The sequence below is a fragment of the Camponotus vicinus genome, unplaced genomic scaffold (genome assembly GCF_025532165.1).
Source record: "Camponotus vicinus isolate PSW18456_S1 unplaced genomic scaffold, iyCamVici1.0 SCAF_10, whole genome shotgun sequence".
Taxonomy (NCBI): Eukaryota; Metazoa; Arthropoda; class Insecta; order Hymenoptera; family Formicidae; genus Camponotus; species Camponotus vicinus.
Genome location: NW_028141946.1, coordinates 3708509 through 3735745, shown reverse-complemented (window position 1 = coordinate 3735745; position 27237 = coordinate 3708509). Strand labels below are relative to the sequence as shown.

General features: G+C 38.8%; 1 long non-coding RNA gene across 9 annotated transcripts in view; it reads left to right on the top strand.

Annotated features, from left to right (window-relative positions):
• LOC145960611 (uncharacterized) overlaps positions 1-27237 on the top strand; it is a 176381-nt gene that overhangs the window by 16501 nt on the left and 132643 nt on the right. The window contains exon 4 of one of the 9 annotated variants that reach the window (XR_014435423.1): positions 703-1385. The exons of 7 other annotated variants lie outside the window; for them this stretch is intronic. This is a non-coding gene — a long non-coding RNA (uncharacterized LOC145960611). Of the gene's footprint in view, positions 1-567; positions 1386-27237 lie in introns of those variants that run through there. One more of the 9 variants, XR_014435428.1, reaches the window with a different exon arrangement.

Sequence of the window (27237 nt, the reverse complement as noted above, 5' to 3'; positions counted from 1 at the left end):
TATGAAAATAAACCAAATATATGATAATATTAGTTTGCTATACAATGAAGTGTGTTAAAAAAATTAATTGCTCTTTTAATATTGAAATGTTTTCTGAATTAATTGAAAAATATACTTCTCGCAAGATTTACGAGATAAATTTAAAATATACCTATATTATTCATATAAAGTAATATCTCCCCACAGTATAACTAATATTTCAAAAAATAATAATTGCGTACAATTACATCTTTATTTTCTTAAATAAATATTTAATAAAAAAAATTGTAACATGTTTAAAAAGTTGATAAATGAATAACAACTTTTATTTTACATAAGTAATTTAAAGAATTATAAATTATATGCTGAAAAATTATTTTAAGTATAAACTAAAATCTAAAGTACATATTTTATATAAATTATTTTACACAATAATATAAAGTTATTATTATGAAAATAATTAATTTTACAATTAATTATTTTATAATATATTTACTTATAATAAAAACTTATATAATATATTTTTAATAAGTAAATGTAATAAATAAGCTAAAATTATAAATTACTAACCTTATGGTTCCTTCGCAGTCTAATCTTTCTAAATCTTCTCTTTCTCTCTTCTTTCATTTTTGTTCTTCTTTATTTTGTTTCTTTTTTAATTGCTATCTTTTTGTACTTATATGATATTTATTCGTGAAAATGGTTAATTACAATCGCGCGCAGACTAATCAAATTAGGATACGATGATAGCGCGACATTTTATATGGCTTGTTATAATTTTCGACATTGATCGCATACGGCACATGGATTTTATTTTATATTATTTTATACACAACGCGAAAATATCAAGGTTACACGAAGTTATGATGTCCTCAAACAATCATCTGATCACATTCATACAATGTTAACTCTGTTATCCCCGTCGAGTTTCTTGTGACCTATAGAATGTTATGGTTTTTGTTGCCATTGTGCGCGATAAGACTCACAATCGGCGCGAGGCTCATTGTCAGTGTCTCAGTATCTCTCGACGTACGATCATGACAAGTACTAAGAAATATCAATTCCTAAAATTCGTTGCCTATAATTATTATATTCGATTACAATTATCAATTCACGTGAATTGCATTAATCAATTCTCGCAATTAACACATTTTGATTCAATTCCCGTAATATTAACTACATAAATATTTTCCTATAACAATATAAAATGTACATCGTATTTGATTAAGGTTAATAGTGTTATAATACTAAATGCCGCGTAATTGTCGTATTTTTTATTAGTGAACGCGCGATTGTAATTAATCGTATTTTCGCGAGTGTGTGTCAGTGCCATGAAGAAGCAACGAAGGATAAAAAAGAAAGAGGAAAGAAATCCGGAGAGGCATTGGACGACGGCGGAACATCGGGTGAGTACCTAATTTATTTATTAGTCTATTCATATTATTTGTAAAATTAATCGCTCACTTATCTTTGCGATAATATTATAATATAATTTATTTTTGAGCTACTTTATATCATTGTATAATATAATGTATATAATTTTCTTATCAGTCTTATTTTGAAATACTTATTTAATAAAATATTTATACTTAATAATTCTTTATATACACATATATATAAAATAAAAGTCACATATATATAAAATATGTGACAGTGTTAAATTATTTTTTATCTTAATCTTGAAACAAGTTTAAAAAATATTCAAAAACTTATTTCGCATGTAATAAATTAACATTTTATTACGCTAAATATCTGAATTTGATTTCTTATTTGATTTCTTTATTTTAAGTAAGGTAATACAATCACACAAGTGGAAGTCGCGGGATAAGAGGGCGAATAATTTTGCAAATGTATTTCGAAAACCTATGATCTTTCTTGCATGTTTACACTATTATACATAAATTGGACTGGATTCTCGTTAGTAAACGCGTGCGTGCAATAAGAGGTGCGTGATCCGAGGTACACGATTACCGGTTGGCGCGAAACTCGGACCGATTTGAAATATAACCTACTCGTTATTAATAAAATTTGCATTTACAAGGGCGAAAAGGTGTCACGGCACGCCACGCGGGACGACAGAACACCATTCCTATCTTTAATAGGGTTTCGCTTGATTCGAAATTAATGATCTGCCATTTCTTTTAACAAGACCTAAGACTTATATTTTCAAACAATTTTAACTTATCGTCTAATTACCAGGATAGATCTGAAACGTGATTGATTGATTACAGTCGTTATTTTACGTAAAATTCCGACTAATACTTTTTAGAGTTTGCAATTATTTCGTATCATATTAAAATGCGTTACTTATTTATTTATTATTTTTTTCGCGATTATGATGAGATGTTATCTTTCATCGACATTAATATTAAGTTTCTAATTCAAGGCTTTCGCCGCGTAATCGAATCTCGTGTACACGCTTTTTTAAATAAATCCAACAAACGCGTTCGTTTAGCGCTAAGCTTCGGCGAGCTTATGGAGTTCGTGGGGTTTGATTACTTGTTATCGAGGTAACTCAACCGTCGTCTGGCATCTGATAAAGGCCCGCGAGTAATTATTAATCATAGACCGGGCAGTATAACGATCCATCCGAGTCTTATCTCGGTGTCGAGTGATGTATGTACGTGGCCGAGGTCTACGCGCCGCAGCGTGACGGGAGGGCAAACGGGGTTGTGCAACGTCTAGAAGGGTGGCGGTGGTGCTTGGTGTTGTTGCTTGGTAGGTTACTTGCTCGCTCACTCGCTTAGCTCCCTACTAGCGGGGTTGCAATACTTCACCGAGATAACAACTAATAATCGATAGTAGCATTGCCAGGTACACGTACGTAAGTACGATCGCGAATAGACTTTACCCCCTTCCACTCTTCTTTAACTCAACCCAGTTTTACCTCTCTTCCCACTTTCTCTCCCATCAGTCGAATCTGTAGGTAGTTTCGCCTTTTAATCACCTATAACCACCTGATGATGACTACATGCAAGATGCTCGTAGGTCAAAGGTTGCGCACACTCCGACTTCGTAAATTATCGTGAGCTTAACTATTACCTTGCCGAATGAACAGTTCGAATACGACATATCTTTTGCGGGAATGCAATTTCTGAGGAGCGAGAATGCAATTTTCTCCTGTAACGTGTGTATCGTACGTAGAGTGAAATATTTGCAAAGACTCGACACGCCATATATACATGTATATATTAGACTTCTTCTTCAAAGATATATTACATTGTACTTTAAGTACCAGGTCGATTGCAGTACATATTTAGGAGTAATACGCGCAAATATCAATCAAAAATAAATATTTATTACGCGGTATCAACAACAAAATTAATTAAATATAAGAAGATATTATTCAAAAACATATTTTAACTCGCCATTATAATAAAAATATCATTAGTGATCAAGATTTAGTCTATGTTGACTGCTTATGATACGCGCATATACCTGTACTACTTATATGCAAGAGAGGGGATCGAGCGAAAGAGTAAAGCACGCAGCTAGGACGGTGTGGGAGGGAAAGGGATGGAATAAGGCTGTTGGTCTGCGCAGCGGTGTGTAGGGTTGTTAGATCGCCACGCAAGATAAAGTATTACAATCGAACGCACGCAATAAGCCCTATCGCTGGGGGTCGATCAGTAATAAAATGTAAAATTTAAAATGGCAATTATCTCGTGCCGTGTATCTGGCTAACTCGTCGACGCGTCGCTCCATTTAACTTCCTCTCTCGCACTCTCCGCTTCCGTAGCGTATCACCTATGTCGCGACCAACCGCCATCGGCCCTTCCACAACTCGCGCGACCGGTTCAATAATTAATACATCGACGACACTATATCGTTGCTAGGCGATTATTTCGCCAAACATGCTCACCGAAACGATTATGCTGCAAACACGTTTAATCGTCGATATGCAATCAACCGCATAATCAGGGGCTTGAGAGGAACGAGATTGTATTAATTTTGAAGAAACTAATTTTAGTAATCTTGTATAAATTTTCTAATCTAACGTGAATTAGATGAAACGAAAAGATTAAGAGATTGATATTGTATTTCGCGAGATATAAATTGTCATGTCAAATGGTGGAATTATTTTTTAAAATAATGGTGGTATTATTTTTTAAAATAATATTTTCTCACAAGTTAGAATTTTACAAGATTTATTGCATCTCTGACATATTTCATATAAACAATATACGCACGTATGATAAGTATATTGCGACGTTTCTCTTCCGCATCGAGTGTCACCGGCCTATTTGCATTCCAGTTCAACCGCAATGAAAGGCAGCTCGAATAAGGATTCCAATAAAATGTTTGGGGAGGTTTGCTTTGGGTCGGATGGTTCGGGACATGGAACGTGGAATTCGATATTACAGCGTTATTCTGTAGTTCCGTACATGCTCGCTCGTATCTGCACGTCAACGTAAATTGTCCTTTCCTGTCTCTGTGTGTCGTTCGAGAAGGAATTTTTCTCTTCGTATCGCATACTTCCGAACGGCGCAAGATGAATAAAATACTGAATACATTTCTATATATCTCGCATAGAGAAGGCATTATTCATTCTATCATTGAATATATTGTAATATACTTCTCGTTCTACATGCATTAAAAGAATGTTTAAATTAACAAACAAAATTAATTAAATTCCATCAAAAAATTTACCGTTTGCCGTATTTACAATTCTATCAACTAAAATTTAATTAAAGTGAATAGATATAACGTTATTTTCATTTCTATATGTACATTTTGTTTTTTGTCACGATTGTCCATAATCTGAAATTTGTCACTAACTTTGAGTAAGATCGTTATACTTATCCGTTATTATTATCGTGTCTAACGAATAGCGGCACAAGAACCCCTCGCATCTATATGATTCGCGCAAACGATAGTAATGAACCGCGCTTAGGAGAGTAATCGTAATATTCGCACGCTTTCCAAATGCGTCCTTTCGAGTTTCGTGCGCTAAGAACGTAGAACCCTTAGGTCCCATGGGGTGGCTCTACTTTACGATCTGCTCGTCCGCGTGCTTTGCAGCTCGCACAAAGGACTGTGCCACCTCGTTATGGAGGGACCAGTTAGAATAAAGTGTGATTAGAACGATAGTTATGGCATTTTGTATTATAATTCCGCGAGGGTAAAGCTTCGCCTTCCCCCTCCCTCCCCCCTCGCCCGCCAGACCCGCTACGTTTGCTCTCGAAGGAGCTGTTAAGGCCTCGCCAAGTTTTCGATCTGAGGTAACGCGAATTCCGGGATTGCTCGAGATTCTGCTTTACTTGCATGCGCAGTCGAGATAACACCAACTTCGACCGCGCAAAATCAATTTATAACTTCATTTTCGAGTGAATACCGCGATATGAGAATTTTTTCAATGTGCTTGATTTTTACATACGAAACATACATTCTAACATTCGTAACTTTTAAAACTAAAATTAAAATGTTAAAAATTTTAAAACGTTACATTCTCTCTCTCTCTCTGCCTCTCTCTTCAATAATTCTCTATCAGACATTTATTAATTTTATATATATTTGAAAATAGACGTAAAATTTTTCTCTACTATTATAATATTTTTATAGTTTTCTATTAATCAATTCATTGGTTTAACTTTTTATTAATTTTCTGGACATAGAAATTTTTACGATATCTTGCATCAGTTTTTGTATTTTATATTGTTACTCTAATTCTAAAGCTTTGAGACAAAAATACATGTTCAGGGAAAATATAGACAATGATTCATTGGAACGTTTGGCCATACAGCGGCAAATCGTTCGTTTTCGTAGGGGACAATCGAAGTTCTGACAAAGTTAATCAATCGATCTGGAAGACCCATGAGAATCGGGCAGGGAATGGGCAGCTGGTGGCTGCCCGTATTTGATTGTTTAATTAGCAAGATGACCCGGTCGTACTCCGGCGGGGATTCTCGAAGGAGCTCAAGCTAGACAGGAAGGAACATCGAGAAGGAAAAGACGGTGTGATACGAAGATGGTAGATAAGAAAGGAAAGAGGAGAGAGAGAGAGAGAGAAAATACGGAATAACCACGTTGAGGGATGAGAGAGGAAATCGAAGACACTAGAAGGAGATACAGCCAAAGCGAGTCAGCCAAAAGCTGACGTAGAGATAGTAGAGAAAGAGAGAAGAGAGGAGAGAGGAGGATGTGTGTGTGTTTCCAAGGAGAAATACAGTCGCTAGAACTCTGGCGAGCGGGTGGAGAGGGGGCAAACGGAGAGCTGGATTTCTGGTGTATAGGGGTATTAATCCCTACCCTCAATTACCCTTTGTCTTGGGCGCAGCTTGGTCCACTTGTTAAGACACCGCCACTGTTTGTCTTGAGGAGCAGGTAAGGGCGCCCCCGGAGCGGTCGTGGAGGTCTGCCGGCTGTTTCGGTCGCTGCTTTACATACGTCCGTGAGACCGGAGACGAACTGCTACCGGGAAGGACTACTGATCGTTGCGGTCTCGCCTCTGCCCTTGATAGAAGTTCGCCGGCAAAGTTCCTGCCTCGCGGCCGCCTTAAGGGATACCGCTGATATCCTTGCTCTCGTGTGATTCGCAGCCTTTTCGTGGACTCGAGTGATCTTAGTGCTAACTTTCCTTGAAATATATTGGTTCAAATCTTATTACAAAAAGTAAGACTTCTCTTTTTCTCTCTGGTAACTAGTATCTAAAATAATTTTAATGAAATAAATATACATCAAGTAGAAGAAATAAGTTTGAATGAAATAAATACATCAAGTGAATGTTTAGAAAAAACGTAACAATAATTAATTAATTTGATGTTTTTTTACATCTTTGTTAAGAAAAATCACTCTTAATATGTTTCAAAAAATTCAAACTTGAAAACATTTCTAATTTGAAAAATCCAGTTTTTACATTATAGTATATAATGTTTGCGGTTTTGACCGGTTCTTTGGAATTCAAAAAAAACGCGAATTGCCTCATTGAATTCAACAAGATCGTAGCACGAATCGAGAGTCTTAACGGAAGTCCGCTACTTCCAATTTATCCCGAGGGCAGAGAGCAAAGAGAATGGCGTGAAAACCGAAAGAGTCGACAGGACGGCAGATTTATCCGCGTCGTGGTAATTTCCTCAGATTTTCCGCCCGTATTATTTGTTCGACATCGGGCCGGCGCGAGGAGTATGACGGCAGCACGAGGGGTGCGCCGTCCGTTTCTTTACACTACGAAGAATATCAATTGTTAGAAATACAAAGGGTGAGAGAACGACGGGGTTGAAGGGGTGGAGAAATCGTCTTCGTCGTTTGGGGTAAGGAGGAATCGTTGGCGGTATATAGACGAGGGTGGCGTGAGGCGGGGGTGCAGCCTGTGGCGCACCACCCCTGTACAAACCAAATTCTTAAGAGAATTTAACCGTTTGAATAGCTCGCAAATCCATTGCAAATGTTTACACGGGATTGGCGCGCAGACGGACTTTCTTCTCTTTCTGCTCGATTCCGTTGGCAATCGCGATATCTGACTCCCTGCCTTTGGGGTTCGAAGGCATTCGGTCGGGCTTCCTAAAATTTCTGACACGCAGCCATTTCATATACGAAACACTCGATTGTATATGGATATTTTTGGATACTATGTTTCCTTTTATTTTTGTAAAAGGACAAGATAGAACAATACATATATTTAGCTGTAAATTTTGAATTATTTGCTATTTTATTGTCATACATTTTTTTTCATCAAGAAAAATTTCATTAATTTTATATTATTAAAAGAAAGATCATATATTAAAAATATTTAAAATCGCTTACTTGCATCTTAAAATACCTAAAGCATGTGAAACAATTTTGTTTTTACATCAAAACACGTTGTCAATAAAAGACTAAATTCGAACGATGGTTGAATAGCCGGCAATCGAAGTTGGGATATATGCATATAGAGCGAAAGGAATACGGCTTATTCGCGTGTCAGCGAAAAGTTTCTGGCAGCAGCGCGGCGTTGCATGCTCTGGCATTAATAATTACTTTACAACTGATTCTTTTCCTTTTTTTATTTTATTTTTCAACGGTACGGTCGCGGCTACCTCCGCGTAGTTAAGGCGCTGTGCATACGGGAACGCCTTTCGTTGTGTATTAATAGCTCATATATCATGCCATGTTATTATTTCAGTTCGCTAATTCGTAGCCGATGTCGCATGCTTGGACGGAATTATACCAGTTTGTTTCTACCTACAATGTTTGCACCTTAATCATTCGATGCTTTTATATCGAATCACCTCGCGAAAGTAATTTAAATGTTGACGTTGAGATCTGTCGTCAGTGCATTAACATAACGAAATTAAAATTATATTAAAATCAGCTGATCTTCAGGATGTAATATTACTGTTTAGCAGAAAACAAATTTAATACTGAAACCGATGCAGAATTTAATATTGATTCGTATAATTTGAAAATTTTCTAGAATTTTTATATCAGCTGTAAATAATATATATACGATAGATATTTTTGATAATATTATCTGTCTTTTAGTTTGTTTGGTACATTGTAAAGTACATTGTGGTATGAGATAATGTGGCCTCTCTCCAGCTTTTGATGTCGCTGAATTTCGAGTTTTCGTTTGCGAAAACCAGAGTAGGTGAACGATGCCTTCGGTAGCAGCAGCACATATCGGTTGACCTCAAACTTGTATATATATAAATCGCAACGTACTGCCTCCTCAATCTTGTCAAGCTACATCGCCCCGCAAACGTAACTCGCAAGTCTTGCCGCCAAAACCGCGACATTCTATATTCATAAGCTCGCTTTCTATAATCCATATTTCAAATTATAAGAGATTCTTTTATAGTACGGACAATATCTCTTAACATTTTTCGAAAGGAATTTGAAACTAAACCGAAATCCATTTATTAATACATAACATAATTCTTTGATTTGAATCATTGATTATAAAAGTTCATAGTATACATACAATTTTTATTTCTTTTACATATCTTTTTCTCTTTTTCTCTCTTTTTTTCTATAATACAATAAATTATATAAATTAAATAAAGAAATTATATTTTTGATTCAACATTTTTATGTATAAGAATATATCGCGTATAAGTCATTGAATCGATTTAATATTATTTTTCTATTTTAATTACTAAGTTATACTATGAGAAAAAAAGAGGAGATCTAATTAAATATTAAATTCCGAACACATGATCGTAAAATATATTTTTGTCAATGACAGAAGTATATGTATATGTGAAATTTAGAAATATAGTTTAAGGGTTGATTTATCTTGCGCCCGATCGCCGCTTGGTTCAATTCGAACAAACTCCGATTTCATCGAGCACGCATAGAACCGCGCTAAATCGATATTATTACGAAATCTACAGGCCACCGTGTGCAAATGCTCGTCGCGTCGTTGCAGCCGGTTGCACGACAAGGGGCGCGGGCGCTCGATTATATCGTGGGATTAAAGTATGATCGGCCGGTCACGATATTCGACGATCAACTGATCGATGAAAGGCGGAACGTGACGTACTCGCAGGAACGAGAACATTCGCTTTATGTGAACTTAAATATGTTTATTGGACGTTTCTTTACGATGCGCTAGATTTCTCTTAGCTATTGTACGCTTTACGATGATCGGTGGTCAGGTTGATGAATTTTTATTTTGTTTCATGAAAATATATAAAAATTTTTTTAGGCATTACATACTGTGATGTATTTTTTACGTGAATTTAGATAAAATCAATAAGCTGGGAGAAAGAATGCAGAAATTGTTTAACAAAGATGTACGATATAAAGATGTAAAGATATTGATAAAAATTATTATAATTTATTTTAAATATAATGCGTATATAAAAAATATTTTAGAAATATATTAATGTTAAATATATAGAATATATATAATATAATAAGTAATTTTTTACCACTGCTTTAATAATCTTCCGTGATGTAAAATAAAATATCTGTGACATGTATCGTCCCGACTACTTCGAAACTTGAACAGCTTATCGCGACTGGAAATGGTAACACGGCTAACACTAACACATCTCTGTGAAACATGATATAAATGATTTTCAAAGATTTCGCGTGCCAAAGTTCTGCAATTTCGTTCCATGTTCCAGAAATGGCTTCACGTGCCATTTATATCCATTCAATAATTACGTTGCCTCGAAAAATTCACAACTGCGAATGGATCGTGATAGCGTGACATGATACAGTCGTTATCGACATGAACTTTGCACTTTGCACGTTAATACCGGTCTCGAAATAATTTACGATGGCGTTACAAAGCGGCATTGTATTGTTCCCCATGCAGATGCGATTCGTATTTTAAGTTTACTTACATACGCTTTGCTATGTCTTTTTTCCTTGTCTAGGAATTAAAACATTGGTTCTATAGGTCTCTAGTAATAGGTTTTGTCGACATATCAGATATCTTTACAGGATAATAACTATAATTTTCAAAGCTTGGCAAACTTAAAAATTCTATCTATTCTGTATACATGTTTATTCAAAATTTTTATATTTTAAGATGTTGCGTTTGTACAGTCATATCATGTTGGTAATCTTTAACGCATTCTAATTTTGATATACATATTTATTTCTTATTATTAATATACATGTATACAAATAAATATTCTCGTAATTCCGAGCCTGCGTATACTATTCTAAATTACTTTAAATATTTCAACAACGTCACATTTAAATGCTTAATTAAAATTCCAGTTGCACAGTCTGTAAGCTACCGACGCTCCTCGGCGAAACTGGGAAGCTTCGGCACGGTTAAAGGCACTAGTCGGTGGTTGTATCCGTGATTCCGTCAACGTGTGGTTGAGAGTGACGTCGGGAGTTGGGGGCCGGTTTCGTCGACCGATGGGGGATGAGGGATCGCGAGTACATCTCGCCAGCACATTTTACGATACGTCGAATGACTAATACGTTGAAACAATAGGCTGTCGTCGGCGGCCTCCGATGGGACTGATGGTTGTTGGGAAGAAGGGGGTGGTAGACCAGGGGTTGCAGATTGAGAGACGGCGTAGATGGGGTGGGCTGCGGGGAGATTCCAATGCACCACTTAAGCGTTTCTATATCCGTGCCTTCGACCACCCCGTACGTACTTCCGTGCTTTTATCGCGCCGTGCTCGCACAACGCTACTCATCGCAACCGGCGAGATGGCTCGTTGCCGGTACGATCGTTATTAATGACGATAATTATTACAAGGAAGTCAACTTTCCCATCATGGATGTCATTACGTCATTATAGGCGTTCTCGCAGTCCTTATTGTTGCGCATAATAGGGTATTCTGACTTCTCTTATCCGCGCATCTTTTTGCGAGCGAAGAACGACGTGAGTATTGGTCGAAATGTTTCTCGTTCATTAGTATATTTTTTCAGAATTGTACTTTATGAAAATTGCCTGCAATCCTTTTTATATGAAATGTCGGAAATTATTTATTATGCATTGTACACACACAGTCTATTTATAATTATGGTATACGATATTAATATGTAGCTTGAAAATATCTTTTGATGAGAATGGATGCATAAGCATCAAGTCTATACGCGATATAAAATTATTCACGCTGATCTTGCGTTAGATAGAAGCTCATCTTCCACGGTGGATTAAAATTGGCGTATACGCGAAGTACCTCGTCAAAAGGGACACCAGTTAGTACCACATAAAACATATACGAAACATGGCCGCTCGTCTGCCTACCTGGCTTACGTTGCTTGCCTTTATTTCGACAAAGTCAAAGTTCAAAGTCCGCGTGTGTAGCGCGAGAATCGCGGGGACGGGAACGGGAATGGAGACGGGGGCGGGGGTGTTGGGGACGGGGATGGCCGAACCCCGCCAACGGTGATTGCTTCTCCCCTAGTCTGCCTTAAAATTGACGTCATATTCGTTATCCTTTCGACCCTTCTTCCGTGCTGTCCTCGTGTCTCCCGCGCCTCCGCTCCTGGGCATCTCTTTCTGCATGCGTATAAGCTTACATCAACCCTTCTCCATACGGCCACACCCAGTTCAGTCGACGAGTACCCCGAATCCGAGACGCGCGAGGTAGCGGATGAAAACGGTAGATATTTTTTTCGGCGATTTTTCCATCGTCGTCTTCTTCGAGCACTATTTTTTTCGAAGAGAAATTCGTTCGAAGGCCGTTATTGCTCGCTGCAAACGAGGAATGGTAAGTGGAGAGGAATCGAGAGAGAATTCGAATATTATTGTATTTTTAAATTTGTAGATTGTGCTTCGGAAGATTTGCATCAAGCTCTTTAGCTTTTAATAAATACGCAATTAAATATTTTCACCGAAATTTGAAATAAAATCATAATTACACAGAATTATCTAGAATTTAAAATTAAAATAAATTGAAACAGAAAAATATGTTAATTATAAAGTTTGATGAAAATCTTACAAAATGTATTTTAAAATACCATGCAGAGATAAGGATAAATATTTTGTTTAAAATAATATATGTTGTTTGAAATAATATAAAATAACGGAGATATTGCGATAAAAATTAATCCTTTCTACTATCGATAACAATGGAGAATTTTGATCTTTGCTTCTTGATTGCGAGCGTCGTCAATAAACGTCACGGCTTTCGAGATACAAACGGGAGGGAGAAAGAAGGCTTTACGAGCGGAATAGTGGGCATCCCTTACCGCGGCGTCGAACCACCCCCTCCCAGAAAGAGCTTCCATCCCGGGAGAGAGCTTCCATTACTAATCCATGCAAAAACCGGAATATCTTTATCCCTCTCCGCGTGCTGAGGACGTATTTCCGGAATAAATTCCGACAGAGATAGCCGTGTGAAGACTTTCCTATGCGTTTCATGCACAACGTTCTTTATTATCTTTGTCGGATTGATCTAACCCTTTCGTGTATTCTCTTGCGCGAGAAATTATTTCGATTTAAATCGTGCCGTATAAAACTATAATATATACTTTCAGTCGAGAGATATAGCGTTATATAGCTTCTTAAAGTTTATTAATTATGCAAATATTATATAACTTTATTCTTCGTATAATTTTACTAATAAAAAATACTTAAATCTTTATTATATTTATTATATTAACATAGTATGTAGCATTTTAAAAGATTCATATTTTGAATTAATTTTATTAACTTTTATATATGAGACACAAATGCAAAGTGTCTCTCATCGGATTTCTCATAAAATTTAAATTAAAATTAATTTTCGAAATGTTAATTTTATTAGATTTTCATAATCTAATAAAATTATGATTAGTAAAAGATCAATATATATAAATATATTTATATACGTCTAGTATTCTCTTATGTATAGCGTGAGTTTTCTCTCAAAAAAATCACGTTTGAGAAATGGATTATTTTATCAGATTAATGTCGTTTGATTATATTAAATTTAGTTTTTTCTCTTTCATGTTCTCCCTATATATATAAACGAAAAAATGTTCCAGAATTAAGTTTACGCATACACTGCAATGCAGATGTTGGTTGTAATTAATGTGTGTGTTTGGTGTAAAAAAATCTATATATATATATACACATAGACATATTTTTCCACCAAACATTAATTACAACCGAACATCTGCATTGCAGTGTATGCGTAAACTTAATCCCGAGACTCGTTTCCCTTGATCTACTGGTCCGCGCGATAAAATGCCGATGGCGACTTTATGACATTTTCCGCGAGAGATAGGAAAAGAGCGACCGCGGCCACCGCGAACATGAACGTCGAAACGACTTGAAGGTTCACAACGCGGGGAAATACGTGTGTCATCCGGGCAAGCGGTACCCGTCCGAGTCGAAAGGATTGCAGCCCGAGGAGAAGAGGCGATTGAAGGGGTTAGAAAGGGTTGGAGAGAATCGTCGGCAGCGTCGGCGTTCGTGGGGAGCAAGCGGGGGTAGATCTGGGCGGAGGTGGAATACGAATATGAGAATTAAAGCCGTCGAAGGAATTAAAGCGTATAACCATGGCGCGGATCTCTTCGGGCTGCGTCTATGTCTGCGTGCCTACATACATCCGTCTATTCCACTATATTTCGGGTTATTCGTGCGTTCGTCAACGGATCTCGGTCGCTCTGTGGACGGTTGCGAGTGTGGTTTTATTTGGTTACAGATGTCCGCGAAATTTCTTAAATGAAATTTTTTTGAGGAATCTCTCTCTATGACAGTTTATATATTTTGAGTTCAAATGAAATATATTGCTATCCGAAAGAGAGACGCTTTTCGAGAGGATTTTCGATATTTTTTCTTCCCATAATAATTTTTCAAAGTCAGGTTTATGTATGTGTATATGTGTGTGAAAAATTTTTATTTCATAAATTATTCTTGGAGAATGACGCGTATGGTAAGACTTCCATCATCAAAATTTTATGCGGTTAAATTTGAAATTTTCGAATTACTCGAATGATATCCTCGGATCTTGGTTACGATTCGCAAGAGGGGGACGCGAAACATACCATCGAACTCTCTCGAAATCGCGATTAGGCGCACGGTCAAATACCGGCGCGCGCGAGACCGCACGGTCATAATTAACGGGCATAAATTATCAATCCGAACGTCGGTTAGCAGCACCCGGGGCTGGCACCGTCGGACGCACGTATGCGAAGCACAGAGGAGGGTGATAGTGGGTGGCAGTACGTGTGGTGGCGCAGAAGTGAACGGCGCGGTCGGGCGCGGAAGAGGGGCAGGTAGTCGAAGGGCGGCAGGATGGCCGAAGTGATTGATATAGAGACGTGGTCGTCTCTGCTGGGTCCAACTGGTAGTTGCTGACTCCGTGACGTACGAATCTGCGAGCATTGCGAGCCGTCACTGTGACGCGTGCGTCTACTGACATCCGGTATAGGTGCCATGAAAGAAACAAATGTCGGCGTTCGCAGCCGTACGTGTCTCTGACAGGTGTTGCCGGTATACTTACCATTGCGGTTGCAACATTCGCGATTCGGAATAATGTTTGCTTTTTTAAAGAAATATTCGCAGTTTTTATAATATCGAGTCGAAATTAATACGTTTTTTTTAATCTATTTATCTTTTACCTATTTTTAGAGAATGATGTTATCTGTTGCAACTAATTGATCGTGATTATTATCCATTTTGATTTGTTATTTTTAAAATTGAGCATCGCGCTTTTCGTTGTCGACGAAGATGTATAGAGAATCCAGCTCGTAACATCATTTCTGAAATCACGCGCGTAGTAGCAAGCCCGTTGCAGGCTCGTTGTCGCATTTTTCAGTAAAATAACGACGCTTTCGCTCACTAATCGTCCTCGCATGCATGGCCGATTCGACGCGGTTCTCGCGCACGATATGTCACTTCTGAAAAAAGGAAGATATACCCGGGAAGATAAAGGCGCGTCACCCATCCATCCGACCTTTCCTGCTCTTCCCCCTTTTTTCTCTCTCTTTCTTGCTGTCGCTTTCTCCACGGGCGATGAGCTGAACATCGAGGGAAAAATAGGCAGAGAACTCGGTGCCTCATATCATTAAAATAGAGATATTGACAAAAGGCATCCATATATATATATGTATATATATATTATATATCTGTATTCGCATATACATGTTTCTCTCCTTCTCTCTCTTTGTCTTTCCGCCACTTTTCTCACCATCGGTAGACAAGGCAGCCCTCGGGGGCGTCTCACAGATCAATGGGAATATTGAACAATTGTCTCTCTGGCTACGACTGAAATGAGAGGCCAAGACAATCAGCCCTCCGCGAACAATGCGTAGCTTAATGACGCAGTGCCGCTGACATTTTCGACGTACATCGATGCGCGTCTCTAGCCTGTCTCTTCTTTTTCTTAATCGCCTTCTTGTCTCTGAAAATATTATTTTATTATTAATTTACGAACCTTGTAAGGATTATGAAAAAAGTATATCCGGATTTCCGCGGATACGTGCGTTTAGCCGCAAGAAACGGGTGCAAGATCTGGGATCAGGAAGTCCTCGGACTTCCGAGTAAGATGATGTGCAAATTCGGCTATCGCCAGGATACATCGCCGTGGCGATAGCGTGCCTTCCTTAAGCCTCGTTCTCCGCAGTGGCAATGGCATTGGCGGCGGTGTGTTTTAGGGATCAATAATTTATGTAAATGTGTACGCGGCAAGGGCGCTACCGTGTGGCGGTGAGTTACAGCTACGACGGTAAGGGAGTAGTAGGTGGGTTAGCGCTGGATGGTCGGATGGCAGAGCGTCGCCGGGATGCGGAGCGGGCGGGTGAGAGTGGGTGACTGGGGGTGGATGAGGAAGGGCGGGCGGACTTTAGGGGTGAGCCGTGGCGGTGGTAGTGGCGGCGGCGGCGGCGGTGGTCCGACCGAGGGTGGAGAAGATCGCGACACGAAGGGGTTTGACGTCCAACCCTTTCATCGATTGTACTTCTCCGCTCCCTTTTATCCCTTCGCCGCGCGCGCGCTCGCTCGCCACCCCACGCATCACCCTCTTATATACTCCTGATCCTCCAGCGCGCGCCAAAAGCAGCCATCGACTAATGCTCGATAATTTCTGCCGCCGCGATCGCTCGCGCGAATATTTCCTCGGGTTTTCCACATCGCGACCCACGCCAACCTCAAGTCGTTTTATTCGCGAATCTTTGAACCGCGCGAGTTGTTAGGTAGCTCTCGAATGGAAGCTTCCTCTCTCGCGTTTTTATTGATAATATGTAATTATCTTTTGAAACAATCAGTATTTTTTTCGACAATAGGCGAAACTTTATCGTATAATTTATTAGACTTTATTTTTATAATTTTTATAATTTAAAATAAATTTGATTACTTTTTATTAATTTTCAGGTCCGTTTTACATAAATTTAATACAATATAATAGTTTTATATAATTACGTTTTATAAATTATCGTATATTTTTACTGTTTAGGATGATAAAAATTTTATTATATATTTTCTATATTTTCTTTTATTTCGTTTGCCTCTGTTAAAAATAATCTATTTGCATGGTCTTGTTTTAACTTATAATAATATTTACATCGATCACAACATGATGCTGTTATTATACATTTTTCTATATTCGTTTCACATTATATTGTTTATTGAACTTCGCGATTCCATGACGAGTTGCGCGACATAATAGGACAGGTGAAACTGTGAAAACCGACAGAAGAGATTGACAGATATTCGAGGCAACTCTCGAAGGCGAAGGGGGGAAGCGGGAATGAGAAGGAGGTCGAAAGTGAGGAGACCGGGTAGCAGAGTATAGGACCAGTTGTTTCGACCCTTCGTCTTCCTTCCTGCTGTTCAGCAGTGGCGTCATCCCGTCGTCCCCGACCCTTTGATCCCCCCAATAATCAATATATATTCTAACATAACTCTAATAGCCACCCCATTTGAATACAGCCGATTCCGCCCCATGGCGCTCCGCATCTCGCGCATCTCCGACAATACCAATCATTCGAAATATTCCCTTTCTCTAGTCTTCTCTCTCTCTCTTACTCTCTTCCCTTTTGTTCCACCTCTCTCGCTTTCTCGCGATGCCCCTTGCCTGCGCGCTCTGTCTCTTGCTTTTGCTTCGTGTTGTCTCTCTGCCCACCATCACTCCCCGAGTGGTATTAAAACTTTCGAGGACGAGACACCCGCAGGCGTCCTTCATCGAGCGACCCTTAGTTATGGGCGTAAAATTTGCGTAAAGTCGATGTCCAGCCTTGTGCATACGTCTTTATCTTTATCTTTTCTGCTCGGCGATGCAGAATCTTTTGAAGTATCGGCGTGCATCGTGATAAATCTTAATGGATATATCGTGTAATAGTTTATATATATATCGATACTCGATTTTTTTTTAAACAATACATATCACACATTTGTTGCGATATACTCTATTATATGTGCAAAATAAACAGATAGACAGTAATTTAAAGTGAAGAATAATTGGACAGAATTGTGAATCGGTATTAGACAGGAATATAATATACTTTTGTGAAAAATTTGGCAAAGTAAAATAATAATATTCCATGTCAATTTTCTCTATAAGTTGTCAATGAATTACAATTATGATATAATAGAAATTAAATAAAATCTATTGATTGTTTCTTTACAACGGGATTGCAATATAGTCAAATTTAATGGTATACTGAAAACCACGAAACAGCGCGGAACTGCATTAACCGTAATACGGTTTTTAACAATACAGATTTGATCTATAGCCGATTACCCGTCCAGCAACCCTTTCAGCTAAACGATAATACCCTACCCTAGAGCGCTCGCAGCCGGAGGGCTCCATGTGATGCATTATCGGTGATATTGGCGATTGAATAAAAGCTGCGTTACGCGAGCTTACACACGTTGTATAATTCAATTTCTTTTGTCGTCAGAAACGCACTGTATCACGATACTAAAAATATTTTGTCATCCGTATAACGTGTCACCGTACAAATAATGTGAAACTTGTATAGGCTAACTTTTCATTTTATAATATATATTATTAAAATTTTTTATCATTACGATTTACTAAGACAGTATAATTTAAGGCGCGAGTCAATCATGCGTTTTTAATCCTCGAAACGTACGAAACGGCCAACCGTGTAATTCAGTCGCCGCATCTTTATCGGATGTCTTTTTTCGCGGCATCAGAGGCGCGCGAGTCACCCCTCGGATAAGTCGAGTGGGCTAATAAATCAATTCCGCCACGTGAAGCGGAGTGCCGATGCGCCACTCGGTTCTCCAGGTTGGTTTTTGGTTTCGAGCGCACTCGATCCGAAAATAAGGATTTACATATTCATGCAAAGATCCTTCTCGCGCTGGAGGATTCAGCGGAAGGAGGTGACGTCGACCTATGTGGTGTGCGAGACGAGACGAGGATAGTTTGTAATGGGATTTTCACCCCTTTTCGACCTAACCTCCCTCGCCTCTCGTTGCTGTTTCGCACTTTACTCTGGGAAAAGTCCTGACGTATCGACAAGTTTCTCGTATCTCGGGTTTGAAGCGATGACGTAGGAATGTGAGGGGAAGAGCTGTGATAGCTCGATTATAATAAAGTTTTCATTTCATGGAATAAAATGAAAGACGATTCTGCATTCATTTCTATTTATCTAAAAAAATTTATTTAAAAAAATAATAAATGACTAATTTTTTTTCTGATAGATATTAAAAATTTTTTTACTTTCTCTATGCGATTATTTTTTATAAATAAATGCACATAAATATTTTAATATACATATATATATATATATATATATATATATATATATATATTATAATATTATACATTATTTTGAACATAATATTATTATAATATAAATTTATAAATTTGCTTTTATTTTCATTTTATATTTGTGTGATATAAATCAAATTATTTTTATTGCTGAGAAAATATATGGTTAACTGACTGAGATATTTTATTTTTGCAATACACGCAATTTGCGGCGCGAATTTTCGACGCGAAGCTATCGATATAATCTGGAAGTGTTCCAACTTCGTACGTGGATTGTTGCGAGGCTAACTGTGCAGCTCTCCGCTTGCTCTCCCCGTCATCGACATTCGCCTCAGAACCGTGAGGTAACCTCGGTCGTTACGTGGTGTAATTTAAAAAGTTTGTATCATCGCGATACTTCGAACGAGCCCACCAACCGGGGTGGCAAAAGAATAAATTGCATTTTCGCGAGAGGAGGCTAACGTGTCGTGTCGTTTTCCTTCCCTCCGGCCACAAAGTTCGCTTCTAATTCGAGAAACGACGCGTTCCTCGCGAGAAACGTGGCTTCGATTCGGGCGAAAACCGGGAAGCCGCGATCTTCAGCCCGCTCACGTACGATTTATTTAAACTTTGCTTTTATCGTTGCCCTCCTCCATGATTACCTATACTATACACCTACACTCGTGCTTCTTTAACGGCCCTTTCTTGTCTTTCGATCCCAACCCTCTGTACTCACGCGGGACTGTAAAGAGAATGATGATCTCAGAAGTATCGATTGAGATACATGCGCGTGAGTCAGGAAAAGAGAAGATGAAAGATAGTCTGATGAAAAAAGAAACGAAGAGAGAGAGAGACAAGAATATATATAATAGTATGGATGTTTATAATGTCAGAAAAATTATTTTAAAATTGCGAGTGAAAAGTTATTACATTTGCTTCGTTGCGATAAAAAACGATGGTTTTTAGTGAAAATGCTGCATGTTTTAAGCGATAATACTTGTATAATATAAAAATGAATTTCTCAAGAGCCTTTGAATATTCTTGTTTTCTCTGCATATATTTATGGTAAGCAATATTTTCATTATCTATTAAGGAAAGCTATTTAATAATATAGAGAGCAGAAATTCCGGGATAAATGTTTAAAATGTAATAAATTATATAAAGAAATCGCAGAAGAGGAGATAGCGATGTAATCGCGTATACCTTACGTTCGAATTATTTCCATGCCATTTGCATCAAGAATGTTTTCGCGGTGAATCCTTGTATTGCGATCCACGTTCATCCTTCGTGCACGATTGGAATTCAGGGGCGTAACAGTCGCGGTCTCTTAGAAAATAGGAACAAGCCCGCACACCCCCCCTGCAGCCCTCGTATCCCGTACACCCCGCCGCTCGCGACTTTATACTTTAAATCCGCCCTATAAATATCACGCTCCTTTGGATTTGGGGCTGGTTTCCGAAAGATTGGCTCGCGGTATCCTCCGTGGGAATCGCTCGCCGCTTTGCGTCGATATATCAAGGGATGAAGCGCGGCCCGATCCCCACGAAGAGCGCACGGAACGATTCGTCATTCCCGTTCCTTGTAAAACAGACCACTGGTTTTACGTATATCCGCGCGGCCGCTTCTAACGCGCCGGCAACCTCATCTCGTCGATTCGCGCGAAGATATATGGAGTGTTACCTGACGAAGTATATCGAATAAGGAATACCTCGCACTCACGTGAGCTCTACGGTTGGACGCGAACGGATTTATCGATGTGCTTCGAAATAAGAAAATGTTGACGATATTATTTTGACGACGTAATTTTCCTGCACATAAAAATCTTTGAAATTAATTTAAATCGGACACTAAAAATATTGGCTATTTAAAATATCAATAATAATCATATATTTTTTTTCTTTCTTCTTTAAATTTCACATATCTATCATATAAATCAATTATTATATTATAGTTGTAAAAAATATATTTTGTACTTATTGCTCTCCCGTTTTTCAATTAAAAGAACTAGTGTAAATTCAATATCGCCGCTAATTCACCAAAATTGCCACGCGCGCGGTTCCGTTTTCGCGCGTCGCTCGTAAAAACTGCGGGTCGTGAAATTCCCACAGCGTCTCCCCATGGGAACCGCAGCAGCGAGTTGTCGGCAATCGAAGATGGAATGCTAAACAGCCGAAGGGTTGAACACTCTGTCGTCGTCGGTTCGTTGAGGCACACCGACGGCAGCCGAGCCATCCGACCGCCGCCATCCAGTCATCCGACCTCCCTTTAGCCCGCGCCAGGCGCTGCGCGCATTTAGATAAGTTAAACTATAAATTAGACGGATCACTGGTAGCTACTCGAGGAAATGTTGTCGGCGCCTGAATATGTATGATTTATACAAGGAACCCGACTCACCGATATAATTCCCGCCAGCCGGTAAGGCGAACGGATAGGCGAACCGTGAGAGACTGACGGAGAAACCGTGTCGGTTCTCTCTTAATTCGACCTCGATCTAGCACGAAGCGTTTGACGTGGCGTAAGAATGAGGTATATGAGGATTTTCTAACGAAATTATTATGATCGAGCATTTTGCGAATCTTTATGAGTAATAGAATCTTAATGAATAATAAAAAATAATTACATATTTTCGCGCGTGCGAAACAAAGTGAAAAAGACAAATAAAAATAATACAATTTTAGTCTTTATATTTATTTCCGAATTATTGTGTATTTAAAAAAATTCGGGACTTAATTATCAAACTATTTATTAATTATTTTGGAAGTAAAAAAGTTAAAGTATTAAGTCATACAATAGCGCAGTTTCGACTAAATATTGTTTCATGGAGATCTTTACGTTCATAAATAATGAACTCTTTTCCATTATAATCGTGATACTTAATTAGTTGCATAAAGTGACTCCTCGGTTGAGGAACGCAAAATCCATCGTCTGACCAATGTCCGTCGTCTCTCCTAGATCCTTCGGCGCGGATGTTTCTTCTCGGGATATAGCGCGGATTGAAATCCCGGCCTCGCGCGATTCTGATCCCTGGTTGTGTTTCGGCCGCGGCAGGAGCCGAAGACATCCAGCACAGCGCAGTTGATTTAGGATTCGCATGTAACCGCGATCGGGCGAGGCCGAGCGCTGTCCCGAACGGAATACTAATCAAAGATACACAAATTCCGTCGGCTAATACTTCAAATCCCCTTTAGCCGGGATCCTGAAATTAAATTATTGGATTAGACGTCGGCGACAGCGTGCTCGCGACAAAGAGAAAGAGAAAGAGAGGGGAAGAGAGAGTATGGCGTTCCGTTCCCCCATGATGTACAAATTTTGAAAGTCTTCGCAAAATTGCTTCTCTTGAGCACTGCTTGAATATTTCTTTAAAAATAAAAATATTGATGAAAATATTGTAGCAGAAGCTTAATTATATTACTTTTATTCATTTTAAGCACTTTGAAGATTAGTCAATTATTTTTTGGCGATATAATAAATTTTGCCTTAATTTATTATAGCGCCAGAAATATCAATGAATCTTAAATAGATTCTTTCGCTTAGTCTCGGAATATTTTAAAAATATTTTATAGTATATAAGTTTATTTAAGAGCTGCGGTTTGGGAACGTCAGAAAGATGGTGGCAGGGAATAGAAAGGAGAGGCATTTGGCGGGTTCGGTTGGCCGGGGATGGGGGTGAAACGGCGATTTAGGATTGGGACTGTCCACCGAAACAAAAGGTATTCCGTTCCCTTCTCCCTTTTTAACTCACAGTTCGACCTTCCAACCTCTCTTTCGTCCTTCGTCGCACCCTCCAGGCGACGATGCTCCGATTCGCTCGGCTGGACGGTTCCGTCGTCGTGGAGGAAGAAGGCACGCGAGGGGATGTGGGGGTGCGAGGATGAAAGAGCTATATTTTCATATCAATGATTTTATGACCGCATCCTTCCACCCTCGGGGGTGGCCGCCAACGTCGCCGTCGCCGCTGCTGCCGCCGGAGGCCCGTAGGAAATCTATATTTTATTGCGCGTGAAATTCTTGCTATTTATTCGCGTATAAGAATTTAAATGTTTCCAAAATGCGAGTTGGCCGCGCGTAGATCGCCCAACCGGCTGCTCTTCCTCCTCTTTATCTGAGTCGTCGTTGTAATCCTTACATGATTTAGGTACGAGGGATCGCTTCGGAAAGGATCATGCGGACGGGAAAAAGCGACGGGACAGACAAGATTCTCGGGAGAAGGAGGGCAAAACGCTCTCCGTGTAGATTAAGTTCGATTCGCTGCGACATATTCTTGCTGGGTCACCGCGGGGAAATACGATCGTGGTATTTTAAAATAACGACGCCATTAGCGGAACCATGGCAAGACGCGCGAGCCGCTTCATGAGAAGAAAAGTCGTTTTTGAGCCGTAAAATACGTATGAATGCGTGTCGTTATTTTTGAAGATTATTGTGTACGAAAACTGCTTATTTCATTGATCTGTTGTTTAGATGGTAAACGAACGAAAATATCATTACAGATATTATAATTAGAGACATTTTTATAACTGCACTTTTTATAGTTGTTCTCATTCACGAATATATAGAATAATAAAAAATGTAGAAATATATTAAATTAATGGAACAGAATTCCTGAATTTTTTTAACGAAATAAACATATTAGATGCTTTATGACATCATGTAAAGAGATTTTTCAATAGTGGTTGCAATTTATGAAACATTGCAGATTTGATATCGTAATCAACAGGTGATTATTATTGGATAAATTAAGTAGAGTTGTTAAGATCCCGCGGGATAAAATTTATTTGAATCGATCTGTTTGACACCAATAATCACCCTCCGATTCCCTCGGCGCTTCCATGCAGCTTCTGGCAACGCGCGATGTGGCCGCGTATATGAACTCCCGGCGCATCCACCTCTCGCAGCCATAAAGTTCGAGTTTACAACGCGAAATGGACTGGAAAGCAAAACGCGCAAAAAAGGAGAGTAACGAGAGAGCACGGGGGATGGCAGTGGCGGTGGTAGAACGAGAGCGCTTCTGCTAAAAGGAGATGACGAGAGGAAGCGAACTGGTACGCGAGGAACGGCGGCAAAATGTAGAGAGGAAGAGAGATAATTGCGGAGTGAAGAGGAGCGACCGAGAAATTAAGAGCAACGGAGAAAGAGCGAAAAATCGAGAAACAGGGACAGAGAAAGTCACGAAAGACGAAGAGAGAGAAAGAGAGAGTACGATAGTAGGGAGAAGGGATGTGAAAGAGGTGGTGCAGGGGTGAATGGTGGTGGCGGTGGCAGTCGGAGAAGTAATATCCAGCGCAACGTTCCGGGAGGATGAGCTTTAATTGGAATATGGATCCGCTCTCTGTCGTTTCCCGATACCCCGATAAATTATCCTACGTACCATTTGCCCCGGAAAGCGGCACTTCAATTCTGCCGACGTTCGCCACGTAACACCTCTAGCCGTGAAAGAGAAAGAAAGAGAAAGGGAGAAAAAGAGTGATACCGCGTGCTATTCGGCGCGAACGGATATGACGAAGTGCGAATGTAGGCTTTAAAGAGACGCGATTAAGGTCAATTTGCCGTGATTCGATTTATTCTCGATTAAATTCCGAGAGCTTGCGTTCAATCGCACGTTGGGTGTTGTACTTTTAGCATGAATCGCCGAAGAATAGCCTAGTTTATTTTCACGAAAATGTCTTAATGAATCAATTTCAATAAATCTTATGTAAATGTCGGTATATGACATTGATAAAATGGCAAAGATTAAGTTGATATCGTTTATTATATACACAATATATAATATTATAAATATCATAATTATAAGTATCATTTTAAATAAAAAAAATTATATCGTAAATTTATACTTTTCCCATGAGACGCAATTAGAATGAATTTTTTAAGAGCTAAGTATATATGAATTTCACATGGGATATTTTTTTATTTATTTTTAATATATTTTTATTTTACAACATAAAAGCAATCACAGTTCCGAGTAACGTATATATATGTCCACGTTTTGTTCACATTTGCGATACGTATGTATAGTCGACTACGGGAGTTCGGGAGGTCGAAGAGAAATGCCGGGCATTAGGTTCGGGATGGCGAGCAATGACGGAAGTTGATTCGCCGCGTTTCGTCGTGGGACTTTGCCCGGCGTTTCGCGAGTTGTGATCTATACTCGGTATATTCCTCGTACCCGTCTAGGCCTCCTCTAGGGATTTCGCGTGACGTATGTGGCTACCTGACGAGAGAAAACAATCTTCGAGGATATATCGTCCACGCCCATAGCGAGATGGAGTCGGACGCGAGGACGATGTCTCTTTCGCCGCGAACGGCGACAGATATTGCCGACAGAACGAATATTGAAATCGCGCTTGAACGACTTTCATGGGACGCGTGACGCGAAAAAAAACGGTTCGCAGTCGGGGAAAAATGGAGAGATGGTTGTTTTTCGTGCGCACACTATATCGATTCTTATTTTATGATTCTATCGTCTCTTATCTTGCAGATAGAGCTATTCGCTCATCCGTTATGGGCACAATTTTGCGAGAAAATGAGATTATAAGAATAGTCGGATCAATTGGATACATGAATATTAGTAGTTTGCGAGAATTTTAAGAGCACGTTTCTTTTTTATTACTTTTCTTTTTGTTTCTTTAAGTTAAGGACTAAGGACTTTGAAATTTTTATATCTATATCTGTAGAGAGAAACTTTTGGAAAAATATAATTGTATGCAATATATTTCGGTATTTTCAAATTTCTACACTAGAAGAAAATTATTTATATCGGTCCAGTTACGATCAGCGGCTGTAAAAAGAACGAACTGGATACAAGGCGGAGGATTGGGGCAGTAGGGAGCGTTGTTGTTTTCTACTATCTGTCTTCGGGTAAACGCGTGCGGTTTAGCCAATTCACCCCTTGACCGAGAAAAATGGCTATCGGCCCTGGGAATACGTTTACGACCGTTCCGGGCCGAGTAATTCTATTACGGAAGGATTTTTTTCGCTTTATACTATATCGGGGATGGAACTTTTTTCCGCATCCTGACCGGGCCATTCGTTCCCTTAATAAGGTCCAAACGTCTCGGGAGACTATCGATATTCCGCGCCCGTACCGATTTGCTATCGTTCATTTTTGCAACCACGGAAATTCTCTTTATTCGTTCTACTGATTGATTATGTCGATAAATATCGCATTTTTACATCAATTGTACATTATTATTTTATCTGTAGCATATAAAATATTATGAATTTATTTTTTTACTTAATGATACGACGTAAAATTATAATTAATGCTTCAATTTCTCAGACATCCTTGACGTTTCAAGCATGTCTGATTCTTTATTTTTTTCACGTTGCATGATTTGTATTTATATTATCTTGTGTATAAAATTAACATTTAGCATGTTTTTCTCGAAAAGATTTTAAACCGCGACGGCTGTGCGTTCACTCATTTTTTATGCTCCGCGAATCAAGCCGGGCGATGTTTTGTTCGTTCGCAATGCGAAATATCAATCTCTTTCGCGGACGAACGACCCCAACTGAAACGTGAAAGGCACTCGATATCAGAAGATTTGCATGTTCTTTATGAAAATTCTATAGTTTATGGGGGCATTTGTATGTATTATCGTATTAGCATATTCCAAAAGACAGCAATCTCAATATTGGATAGCGACGTTGGCTATATCGCTTGTTTACTACCCCTTCGCTCTCGAATCGCCCCACAATAGCGGGCACACGTGCCTCCCCTTCTCGCGTAAACGTAGCTATGCGAACGCCTTTTTTTCTCTCGAATTTCGAATACACATTGCGACATCAAGAATGACAGTCGAAGGGAGAGATTCCTATATCTCGGAATATGGAACGTAACATAGCAATTGCGAAATAGCTTTGAAGATTTATTTGTTGATTATATATTATCTAAGAGCGTTTTAATTATGTATACATGATTACGTAAATTAAATAACTGCATATTTATTACATTTTTGATATTTAAAATAAGTTGAGTTAAATTATATCGGAAGCTATTTTTCGCAAAAAATATATACATGCATTATACTAGATATGTTTCAATTAAACAATAATTTATGATTATATTTGTGATTATATATATAGTGTAATAGAATATGCTTATTCTTCTTTATTTTTAAATTTGATTTTATTTCCTAAATTACATAAAATTTTACAAATAATGACATGCGATAAACATCAAAGATATTTTACAGCTATGCTGCGTCCAGAGAAGCTT